Here is a 12709-nt window from a genome sequence, read left to right on the forward strand (position 1 = left end):
TGGCTTTGCAGTTCGGAGATGAAACAAGAGATGATCTGACAGACTTTGTAGCTCCATTCCGAGATGGTGCGTTTTTGAGAATGGGATATTCTGGTCCCTTGGGGGATACTCAGAGACGCAAAGGGTTCTTGTTAGACCAGTGGCGCTTTCTCATGCACGTCATGATCGTGTGCATGTCAGGGAGAAAGGCTGGTATTGATGGTATGGGCGCGACCATGCAGTCGGCGATGACTGCTCTGACTTACAATAAGCGTTACAGCTTTAGTCAGATGGTTTTCTACGAGATAGATCGATAGAGAAGAGCGGTGGCGCGTGAGAGATTTCTCATGTATTCAAGGTTCCTCCAAATGATCTTGAATCATGTTGCTCCCACGTTACCTCAGCGTCGCCCAATTAGATACGTGGAAAGTGTCAGTAAAAGGATCTTCGCTCAGTGCAGATCATCCAGTGCGAGGAGCAAGCCTGAGCTCCGTCCTCGACATACTCCACTATTTGGGTACTTGATCAACCCAGAGTATGTTCCAGCTCGTGGGGACGAGTTTCGGGATCCTCAACCACAACAGGCAGGAGCACCTCAAGCTATACCTGCTACTCCTGTTGTGTCACCGGAGGAGAATGTAGACCTTGATGCAGAGTTTGGTGGTCAAGGCTTCTTTGATATGGAGCGTGTGGATCCTGAAGAAAATGTATAGATCTCGGTTGCACAGGTTTCTAGTGTGAATGTTACTAGGACAGCCACGACGGTAGCTGATACTGATTCGTCAGATGATGATGTGGCTGAAGCGAGACGGATTTTGGTAACACAAGAACGGATTCATGGGAAAAGAAAGAGAACCGATGATGACAGCGAGTCAGATTATGAGGAGGAAGTACATCAGTTGGTTCGAAGATCAAGAAGGGAGAGGACAGGTGCAGGTTCAGGAGCTGGTGAGAGCTCAAGGGTGGTACGTTTCACTCCACCCGCACTGTCCGGTATGACCATGGTTCCTTCATCGTTGCAAGTTACAAGGCCAAGCGCCACGAAAATTCCCGTGGTGGCTACCTCATCTTCATTTGGCCTCCCACCCACTACATTCCAGCTATCGACTCCGGAGATTGTATCTTTGCCACCTCCAACTCTTACTCCAACGGAGGTCGTGGCAAGATTTATTAAGTCGACGGTTGTAGCGACTGCAGGGTTGTCAGTTACGATACCACCTGCGGTTACGTTTACGCCTACTTCTGAGGTCCCGGTTACATTGGAAATCCCTCCTCAGTACACTCAAGATATATCACATCTGAGGTTTGATTTCGATGCAACCTTATCCGACGCAGAACGAATAGCAGCGCTTGAACGGGTCGTGGCAGAACAATCAAGGGTGAATCTTATCCAGACCCATGCTATTCAGCGCCTCGTTGCAGAGAATCAGTTACAGTCGTCCCTGCTAATAGAACATGGTAAAATCATTGATGCTTTCAAGCAGTTCTTGGCATCTCAGGGGGAGACGAGCTGTAAGGGCGATGAGCTGAGGACTAAGAAGCGAAATGATCGAGACGATGATCCCAATGCATCGAAAGGTGCAGGTGGAGAGTTGCCAAGAACTGAACAAGCTCTTGGGACTTCTACATCTCAGGGGGAGTCAACAAGTGCAGCTGGCGGTACAGGTGATGATGTGGTGGTCGTGGATGTTGAGGAGATGGATGATGAGGTTATAGGTGATGATGATGTATTACCAGTGGAAGAGATAGAGAAGATTGGTGCAGAGATTGTTATTGATAATGATATTGAAGAGGGTGAGATTGTAGAGGAAAACGTTGAGCATGAGATTCCGAATGTTGATAAGGCAGATATGAGTAAAGATATGGGAAGCGATGAAACGGAATGGGAAAAGCAGCCAAGATGGAAAGAAGGCTATGCTCAGTGGTTCGTAAAAACGAAGAAACCGGCGGTTCCTACTATGTTTAAGAAGAGTTACAACATCAGAGGTTATGCTGAATCGAAAAGGGGGATAATATGCTGGATATATGATGAGCAGTTGAGGCTCTTTGTGATTAAGAGGTATGATGGTGTTCAGTACTTCAAAAGGATGTTGAGATCGTTGAATACATTGCCAGAATGTGAAGTGAAAGACTTAGCCAGATTGGGGTTAATAAACAGGAGTGATGATAATATGGCTAGAGTCATTGGGAAGATTGTTTGGAAGGAAAGTATAAAAGAAAAGAAGTTCGAGCTGTTGAAACCACAAAAGGGAAAACTTATTGAAGACAAAGATAGAGGATTGAGAGCAGATGGCAAGCCTTGGATGATTATGAAGTATAAGCCGATTCGGTGTCTTAAAGAAGTGCCGATGAAACTAATGCCCAAGGATGTGCTCAAAGATCTGAAGTGGTGGTATGTTGATTGTGAAACAGCTGAAGCAGTAATGGAGGATGAAGATGAACAAGAGCTGCTGAGAGTGTATGATCCGATGCATCTAGTGAACTTGTCTCAAGCTGATCTGCAGGTGCTGAATGAGAAGAATATATTTTATATTCCTGCTTGGAAAGACGAAGCGAGGAAATATCAAAGAGTTGTTTCGGTTTGTGTACGCGAATGAGTTCATACTTGAAGATGAAAGACGCAAGATTGTTGAAGATTACAAGACACGTGCTTGAAGATAGAGATATGAAGCTACTGCCAAGGGGGAGTCTGTTGGTGCATGATGTCAGTAGTTCAGTGTCTAGTGTCTGTAATCGAGTTAGTTGGATTTGTGTTTTGTATGTAAGCGAAGTTCTCACAAGTTCGTTGATATAGGCGAACTTGTGGAACAAGCGAAGTTAGGAACAACTTCGCCTGAACATGCCAGGCGAAGTTGTCGACTGTTAAATAGTCTAGGTTACGGCTGTGTTTCATAAGTGAGTTAATCGAGTTGTAACGAGTCAGAGAGTTTACGAGTTTGGGTGATTAGAGTATCACGTGTTTCCAGTTGCAATACAACGTGTCTTTGTTTATTGTAACGTGTGTTTGATTGTGTTAGCTCGTATCGTCTTCTACGCTCGTAACGTCTTACGTAGGGATTCCGCACCTACGTAGAACGAGATATTCCGTGTAGATCCGGCTGGGAACCTTCACTATGTAATAATAAGATTTAAAAAAAATAGATTTAAGGATTGAAAGACCATTAACTTTGCCCTTATAGTAAACCGGGGGTTTGTTGATAAAAGAAGTTCAATTTTAAGTCGGTTTATTGTACATGAAGCTGAATTGCCAATAACCAATTTCAATGGTGGAGTTAAATAAGAACCCCACCATTTAATCTATTGAGACTTCTAAATCAGGTAGGAACATGTTGACTTTTATAGCCATACAAACTTATTTGAACTTCAGATTTAGTATTCAGGTTTTGACTTTTAACGCGACAACTGGGTCTTACCATTTAACAAGTAGATTCATTAAATACAAGCTTTGAAAAGTCAGCAACTTAGGCCTTTACATGTTATACCTTATTTGCCTTCAGTAAGTGTTTATAATTTTTACGTTTGTTAGCATCAGTTATGTATACTTTTAATTGATTAGATTATTCCACCTGATGAACTATTATATGTCGTGTTTGTGCTTGCATTATGCTTACCTGCTTTCATCATAAGGTTGTGTCACGCTTAATTATGTTCTATAAGTGAAATTTTTAACAAAAGAAATCTAACAAAGCCCGAGAATGAAACGACTATTATCTTCTGACTACCGACTAACACGGGCTGCAAACTCTTTGGTTTTCGAATAGGAGTCAATAGTTACTTACAGTTTGTAAACTACTAAAATAGGCCGAACAAGACTAAACTTCTAGACTTTTTGACTAAATGCAGCTTACAACTGCATTATTGTGTACCCAGATGTTAGCCAAATTTAACTCGTTATGTAAGAACTAAATTACAAATTATAGTGGAATATACATATAGCTAAACATTACCTTCGTCAAAACCCAACGCAACGCGCGGGTCTAAATTCTAGCATGATGGTGATGATGTCTTCGGTGGTGACATGAGCTTTGGCCGGTTATCTGCTTAATTTTCTTCCGTACCGTTACAGGTAACGTGGGATTGATTTTGAGCCATTTTATTGGTATTTATTTCGTTTTGGGACATTACCTTTCATTTGAAAATTACATAGAGCAAATGTAGTTTGGATTTTAATAAAAATAGTTGAAAGAAATTTTTAGATTTTAATAAGCATAGGCGTTTGAATTATTAGTGGTAAAAAGTTAGAGTTGGGCTTCGGTAAGGCGCCAAATAGGGATGATGGGAAAACTCGAAACACGACATCATTAGAACGTGTAATACCCTTCCCATTAGAGGTTTGGATTTGTACTAAATCGGATTACACTACCCGATTACTAGATAATATTGACACATTTACTCCATTACATACCCGATATAACACTTTTGTGTGTGTACATATACCCAATATATTTATTTTCTAAAAATATAATTAATCAACTAAAAAACAGACTATTCATTTGCCATTTCTAGCTGAGTTACAAATTACAAATACGAGTTTTTGTTTCTACAAATTACAAATTAAAAGGTCAATACTTATTTATTTTGTGATTTAATAAGTTACAACCTGCAACTATAAAAGTGTGTATTTTATTTTCTATTACTTATTGTGTGTTTACATCATTTACACACATTTAGGTTTATGTGTATTATGAAAGTGGTTATAAATCATATTTGTAAACCTGGCTCATTTACATCCCTAGCATCAAATGAGTAAGTTATCTTGGCATGTCTAAACAGACCGGGTTGGATTGGCTAGCTGACCAACAAAACAATGTTCAATTCATTTTTTTAATATTATAAACGTATAATTGTTTAAATATGGTTATAAAACTTGATAATTATAGGGGTGTATGCTTTATTTATTTATTTCGTTATATTAGTCAACTTTTGTTTGAGTCGTTAAAGTTTTTAAATAAGTTTTCCAAGTGACTGAAAGTGGGTGTCTATTTGTGTTAAAACTTGAAAGAACATGTTATATTAGGCAAAAGCCTAATATAACATGTTAGGTTATCATGGGTGTCTAGCATGATAACCTAAGCAATCGTGTTAACAATGTTATTTCAGAATTATCAAAACTAGAGAAATTGATCATAGCTTATATCTCATCATTTCTAAGTACAATATAAGGATCCATGTTTTATCTTGAATAAGTTATCAAGGTATTTTTTTTTACCATTTCTAGTCTCCAAGAATATGAATGAATCATGAATGACTATTAATCATCAACGTTGATTTGTTGGATTAAAGTGATAAAACATTTTTTATCAAAGGATAATTGCAAAACAACTATGTGCTTTACTAAAGTAAATCACATATTTAATATAAGCATCAAGTAAAACAAAGCTTCTTCATAGAAATTAGATGGTAAATGGAGTTTAGCTCATAATGAGCATGGTTATGAACATTAAAAGAGATGAAGATAACAAACACATGATCAAACTAGAACAATCTAACCAAATGTAGATGAATCTTCCTTCTTCAATGGTGATGGATGATGGTGATGATAACCTCCAAGCCTTCAAACTCTCCACAAGACCTTCAATATGAGTGTAAAGTGAGTGTTTTTATAAGAGAAACCCGTATAGAAGTTTTCTTCAAGCACACTTGTTGAATGTAATATGCTCCACTATTTATAGGCACTCTGGGTGATCAAGCACGGCCCCGTGTCTCAGGAGGCACGCCCCTTGCGTCCATCTGTCCTCTCGCATTAAATGCTCTGTCATACATGATGACTCACGACGGGGGCGTGCTCCATGAGGCACGACCCCGTGTTTTGTGTCTTTTTATATTTTCTTTTGTCTTTTCTGAAAGGTGACCATGGCCCCATGTCTCCAGAGGTACGGCCCCGTGTCCATCTGTCCAGTATTATGTCTTTTCTTGTAGATTTTTGTCTTTTTATGCACAGGAGAGCATGGGGGCGTGTTCTATGAGGCATGGGGGGGCGTGTTTCACTGTTTTCTTGGGTTTTCTTTGATTTTTCTTTGGCTTTTCGTTCATTTCTTCATTTGAGGCTTGAGTTTACCTGAAAATACATTTTAATATGATAAGTAGCTATTTGAATTATATTATTTGACAGAAGTTGCAAGTTTTAGAGATTATTTGATGCTAATAAAATGTATAATTTATACACATCAGTGATACAATTTTATAATAAAATATATGACTGAGATCACCAATACTCGTCTCACACCTCTCATTGTCATCAATTATTACGAACCTTATGAATCCAACCTCGCCAACGGATCAAAACATAACTTAGCTTTTTAAGAGTCAACTTAACTTGTTAAGTATGGATACACCCTTTCCAGTTGGTGACAAAGGATGACTTGGGCTGAGAGCTAAACAAGATATATAGTTGTAGAGCATAATTTAAAGTGTCACAAATGTAACGAAAGTTAATTACACGTGAGGGCATTTGTTTTACTCATAGAAAACTCATAATCAAGAAGGCGATAATACAACAAACCAGATCATTAGAGAATAAAAGGAGCACTCTCATTCTATATGACCAAAAGAAAATGTGGTGTCATGGTCACAGTCACACATGGACGATTTAAGTATACTGTATATTACAAAACCTTTACTTACCATATAAAAAGCAATGTGCATGCATGTACAATGCATATGGTGAGTAAAAAACCCATATAACCCAACATGTCGATGGTCCAACCACAAGCAACTATAATTAGTCTAATTTGCCGTCTTACGTCGAATTCTCGATTGCAGTACGATCGCGTTCTAAGATTAAAACAACGTTTCATTTCAGTTAAGACTGCAGCCCATTTTTGCATGTCTACTCACGAATCACGTACTTGTGACTTAAACATACAACGCAAGACTGAAAGGGCATGAAGTACTATTGTAAATACACATGATTGTTTTAGGACACTAAAAGTAAGAACATTTAATGAAAGTATTACGTACTTACAAATGTGAAATGTTCATATGTTCACAATCTATCTTTCATATACTATAAGGCTATGCGTAATGGGGCGAGCAAATAGACAATTTTGGGCTACAAGAGGAACACCGCCCTCGGGCTACAAATGAGCGAAATGTGTGTGTGTGTGTGAGGGGGGGGGGGGGTTCTCCCACATTAGTATTTGGATTATTATTATTTATTGGTATGTGTGATATATATATATATATAGATTGGGATCATGTAAGAACTATTTTGAAATTGAGAACTTTAATGAAAGTAATACCATTGTGTGTGTAGGGCAGTGGTACATATACCGAAAGTAAAAATGCTTCCGCTGAGTTTGTCGAGAAAACTATGTTTTTATTGTAATCGTCATTCAAAATATTTTATTGAGTCATACGTGTTCACCAGCACATAGCTGACGTATTTTTCAAACCCATTGCAGGTAATTAAGCATAAGTAGCAATAACAAGGATTGGAGTCTATATTGAAGATATAAGCGCGTAGCGAGATGGCTCCATTTTGAAATATAATCCTTGTAATATGAAACATATATTTTGCAAATCGATACTTGGGTATTTAATTCCCAAGTAAATTTTAAATGTAAATTAATATTATATGCAACCTAAGTCTTCCGCTAAAATTAACCCATAAACTCTGATACATGTACAAAACAAGTACCAAGTTGTGGTCACACGCCTAGGCCCTAAGTCGGGGTGTGACACTCCCCCCCCCCCCCCCCCCCCCCGGTTTGTTTAATTAACATTGTTTATACTTCAACCAATAGCGTCCAAATAAAAAATATACATAAAAAAACAATTAAACAAACAAAGGATATTAGTCTCCAAATAAATATAAAAAATCAAATTCTCCATATATTAAAACATAACAATGAAAACATTCCTTTCTTAGTCAATAAATGTTAATCATATATTGAATTTGAGAATGAAAATAATTTGAAGAAGTCATCAATTACATCATTTGATGATAAACTGAAGAGGAAACTTGTGAATGTGTTTGACGTTGACAATGAGTCTAGCATGCCAGCAATTAAGTGTAAAATATCAAATGTGAAAGAGAAGACTAATGTGTTTAGTGGTGTTGTTAAAGATGAAGTTGATAGAAAAATGATATATAGTGTCAAACTTGTAACTCCTAAGTTGGAGAATGTGTCGAAAAGAATGTTATTTTTACTATTTATTGATTAATAAATAAATAAAATAATATGTTTTTATTGTTATATGTTAAGATTTGGAGACTATTTATTTTTGGAGAATAATTTTCCTTTGTTTGCTTATTGTATTCATGGTATCAGTTATAAAATGTTTTACTTTTCATTTATCTTTGTTAACTTTCGTATATTTTTGAATTTGAATTAAGATACGTTATAATGTCTTTTAATTCATGTAAAGTTATTATTTTATTAACATATAAATACGTCATTTACATTTCATTAAATTTATATGATTTTACATATATATATATTTCGTTTTATATATGTTCCATCACACGGGTAGTATCCTAGTTCAATATTTATGTTTTTCAAAAGAAGCCGTTACTTATCCACAAATTCCATAACTTACCCCCACCTTAACACCTTCACACTTATCCACTGATATAAAAGCCAACACACCCTCTTTCCCATAACACTCATCACATCACCTTCTAAAGTAAAACCACCACCTCGGAATCCTAGGTTCTAGACAGAGAAACCAAACCATGACAAAAGAAATGACCGACATCGGAGAAACACCAAGGAAAGACTACGTGGACCCACCGCCGGCACCGCTGTTTGACACGGCGGAGCTGAAGCTGTGGTCATATTACCGAGCACTCATAGCTGAGTTCATCGCCACCTTACTCTTCCTGTACATCACGTCGCCACCGTCATTGGCCAACAAAACCAAACCGACCCATGTGGCGGCGTTGGTGTTCTCGGCATCGCATGGGCCTTTGGTGGCATGATCTTCATCCTTGTTTACTGCACCGCCGGTATCTCCGGTAAGCAAGTTTTAAAAACCATTTTATAGTTCATGGTTAAAAAAAATACTAATATTATTATCTAAGCAGAACACAATGGTGCTGCAAAAATTTGTGAAATTATTATTAATATTTCTTTGAAGAACACAAAATTAACGGAATTAATAAGTTATTAAGTAAATAACACAAGTTATGTTTTGCAAAGTTAGCCGAATTAACCAAATTTAAAAGTTTTTTTAAATTATTAAGGAAATAACACAAAATTATTATTATGTAAAAATATTTGTTTGAACAACACAAAATTAACCAAATTAATAAGTTTATTAAATTATTAAGTAAGAAAACACAAAGTTATAATTTTTTTGTAATACTTGTTTGAACAGGTGGTCACATTTTCAAAATGAACCGAATTATGTGTTTAAATTATTTTGTAAGCAAACACAAAATTTTTGAAATATTTGTTTGAACAGGTGATGATGTTTTCATGATTAACCGAATAATAACATAAAATTATTATTTCGTTAAAAGTATTTGTTTAAACAAGTGGTCATATTTTGCAAAATTGACCAACTTAACCGAAGTAATAAGTTTATTTAAATTATTAAATGAACTACACAAAATTAATATATTCTATTTGTTTGAGCAGGTGGTCACATAAACCCTGCTGTGACATTTGGATTATTCCTGGCTAGAAAGGTGTCACTTAATAAGGGCCGTGGCATACATCATGGCTCAGTGTTTGGGTGCTATTTGTGGTGTGGGGTTAGTCAAATGGTTCATGAAAACCCCCTACAACCGACTCGGTGGTGGAGCCAACTTGGTTGCACCCGGCTACAACAAGGGTACCTCACTCGGTGCGGAGATCATCGGCACGTTCGTGCTCGTGTACACCGTTTTCTCAGCTACTGACCCTAGGAGGAGCGCACGTGACTCTCACGTGCCGGTATGTATTACTTGTACATTTTGTTTTTGGTGTTTGTGCTTTCGGTTCGGTTTGACAGGTTTGGTTATAGGTGTTGGCTCCGTTGCCGATTGGGTTCGCGGTGTTCATGGTTCACTTAGCCACGATACCGATTACTGGAACCGGGATCAACCCGGCTAGGAGCCTTGGTGCGGCTGTTATCTACAACAATGGGAAAGCTTGGGATGATCATGTAAGTTTCTCATGCTTTGACTACTTGTAACTGGTGCTTTAAAGTGTGTACACTAAATTGAATTTGATTTTTGTTAAATAATTAAATAGCTTCTTTTGAGGTTGGACGTTTTTTCGTCAACCTTGAGCTGACAAGATAAAGTGCAATTTACAACTTTTAATGTATTATATGACCTAAAAAGTTAAAAGTCATGAGTTGAGGTGTTGTTGAAGTGATGTACAATATGCATAAGGTGTTGTACATTGCTTTGATCAATGATGCTTTTATAGCTTTTTGTGGGTGCATATTTTATAAAACCAACGAACTTTTGTTTGGAGGTGGGTCTTTTCTTGAAGCTTTAGAATAGGACAAGTAGTGTGCAGTGTACTAGGTTTGATGCATTAGGCTATGTGTAGTGAGCGTGGGCTCGGACGAATTGTGGGCGCGAAGGGGCGAGAACACCGCCCCTCTGGCGATATGTGAGCGAATTGGGGCGGGGTGGGTTCTGTTGTCGCATGAAGATTATTATTATTATATTATATATTATTATTATATTTTTATTGTGTATATATATGTATATGTATATGTATATATGTTGTGTGTGTTACATATATATATATATATGTGTATATGTATATGTGTTCTGTGTGTGTGTGTATATATGTATTTGTATATGTATATATGTTGTGTGTGATATATATATATATATATATGTATGTATGTATATGTATATATGTTGTGTGTGTGATATATATATATATATGTATATATGTTGTGTGTGTGTGTGTATATATGTATATGCAAAATGAATCCTAGAAACAACCCGAACCAACCGAACCACCCATTCTCTCCTTTCGGTCAACACCATGATTCGCAAAATCAACCGAACGTGAACTTACAATGGAACCCGATGAACCTAAACCAACCGAGCTATCCGTTTCAATTTCTCGACCCAAACCTAAACATGTACGCCAACCGAGCTATATGTTTTTTTTATATTTTTAGTTATGTACTTTTTTTTTAGTTATGTATTTTTTTGTATTTCTTTTTAATTTTAATGCATTTTTATTTAATTATTTGAATAAATTGGTTTTTATTTAATTAGATTAATTATAAAAAGAAAATAATAAAAAAGACACTATGGGCCCAACTTGTAGCCCCTACACCATTACACCCCAAAAACAAATTTCCACTTCATGCTGACTGGGCGTCACGTGTCACAATTCGCCCCCAATTGTAGCCCCTCCACTACACATGGCCTTAGTTACAACCTTACAAGTTACAAGCAGACAGCGGTGGTGATAATACTTTCACATATTTGAACATGCATAACGAGTAAATATTTTATGTATTGATGTCGTATGGTGTGCAATCAATGTTGTGCATTGGGTTTGAATTTAAAAATTCTCCCTTTAAAATTTGAAGAGAAGTAACACTTCTTTTTAACGAACTCACGGATAACTTTCAATTTGAGTAACAATATACCGTACAACTTTTTATTGTCATAAGTACAACTGAATTTTTATTTTATTTTATTGTAATAATTATTTTAGACATCTTTTAGGGATACAACATTGATGCTATATAGAAACAAGATAACAAGATAACGTATCATACAAACCGTAGACCGTAGTATGAGGAAGAAAAATGGTCATACGGTCCTCATACGGTCATATGATTGGTTAGTGTAGACCATACTATAAGGGTTGTATGATACGGCGAGAAACGGTCATACTAGTCGTATGACTGTGTCAGTGACAAAATTAGTCATTTTTCGTCAGTGAAACACATCCTACGAGCTGTATGACATAGCCTTAATGCGATCCATATGACAATTTTCCACCTATCATATGGCCCCCGTTTGATCACTTTTTGTATAGGTTACTAAAATAGTCATTTAAACTTGAACAAGTAGAATTGATTCATTTTTCTTGTTTTTTTTGATGGTATGGAGTTTTCTTGGTTGTGCATTGATTAGTTGTACTTTACATTTTGCATATTGTGTTTGAATGCAGTGGATCTTCTGGGTGGGACCGTTTGTTGGAGCAATGGTTGCAGCAGCATATCACCAGTATATCTTGAGGGCTGCAGCCATCAAGTCTTTGGGTTCATTTAGGAGCAACCCTAGCAACTAAATAAAGATCAGATTAGTTGTGTGTTTTTCTATTTATTTATTTTGTATGTTTGTTTGATTTATATTTTAGTATTTCGTGTCTCTTGTTTGAGACACATGATGAATGTTTTAACTGCTAACGGTTTACTTTTACCTTTTTTTTTAATTATTCTAGTAGTGATTTGTTTGGTTTGTGATACGTTTGATTTGAGTGGTAAATGAATGAGGGTGTCAATATGCCTGTAGCCCATTGGGTAGTCATTTGTTTTAAATTTGAGTAAAGACGTATTTTAGTATGATTAGTGTAAAATAGGAATAGGTGCAACATGTCATTATAAGAAGGGAAAATTCTCAAAATAAGTGTATAAAAACATTTTTCAGGTTTTAGGTGTAATTTGCAAGAAATTCTTAAAATAGGTATTATAATCTAGTCGTGACGAGTAGTTTAAACTAACCATAACGAACTTATTTACTAATCATTTACTTGTCACGACTAAATAAGTTTTATGCCTCGTAATCAATGCCCACGAGTAATTTATATGTTCT

The 12709-nt window shown here is 36.5% G+C and overlaps 1 pseudogene across 1 annotated transcript; it reads left to right on the forward strand.

Moving 5' to 3' along the window:
* The first annotated feature begins 8505 nt into the window (after window positions 1-8505).
* LOC143614690 (putative aquaporin PIP2-8) lies at window positions 8506-12348 on the forward strand (annotated as a pseudogene). Its single transcript, XR_013150334.1, has 4 exons — window positions 8506-8938; window positions 9564-9860; window positions 9931-10071; window positions 12066-12348. The product of XR_013150334.1 is annotated as a putative aquaporin PIP2-8 (transcript).
* The last annotated feature ends 361 nt before the right edge of the window (window positions 12349-12709 follow it).

This window comes from Bidens hawaiensis, unplaced genomic scaffold, assembly GCF_021521415.1.
Source record: "Bidens hawaiensis isolate Kalapana, Puna unplaced genomic scaffold, B.hawaiensis_p1.1 tig00040741_1, whole genome shotgun sequence".
NCBI classification, from domain to species: Eukaryota; Viridiplantae; Streptophyta; class Magnoliopsida; order Asterales; family Asteraceae; genus Bidens; species Bidens hawaiensis.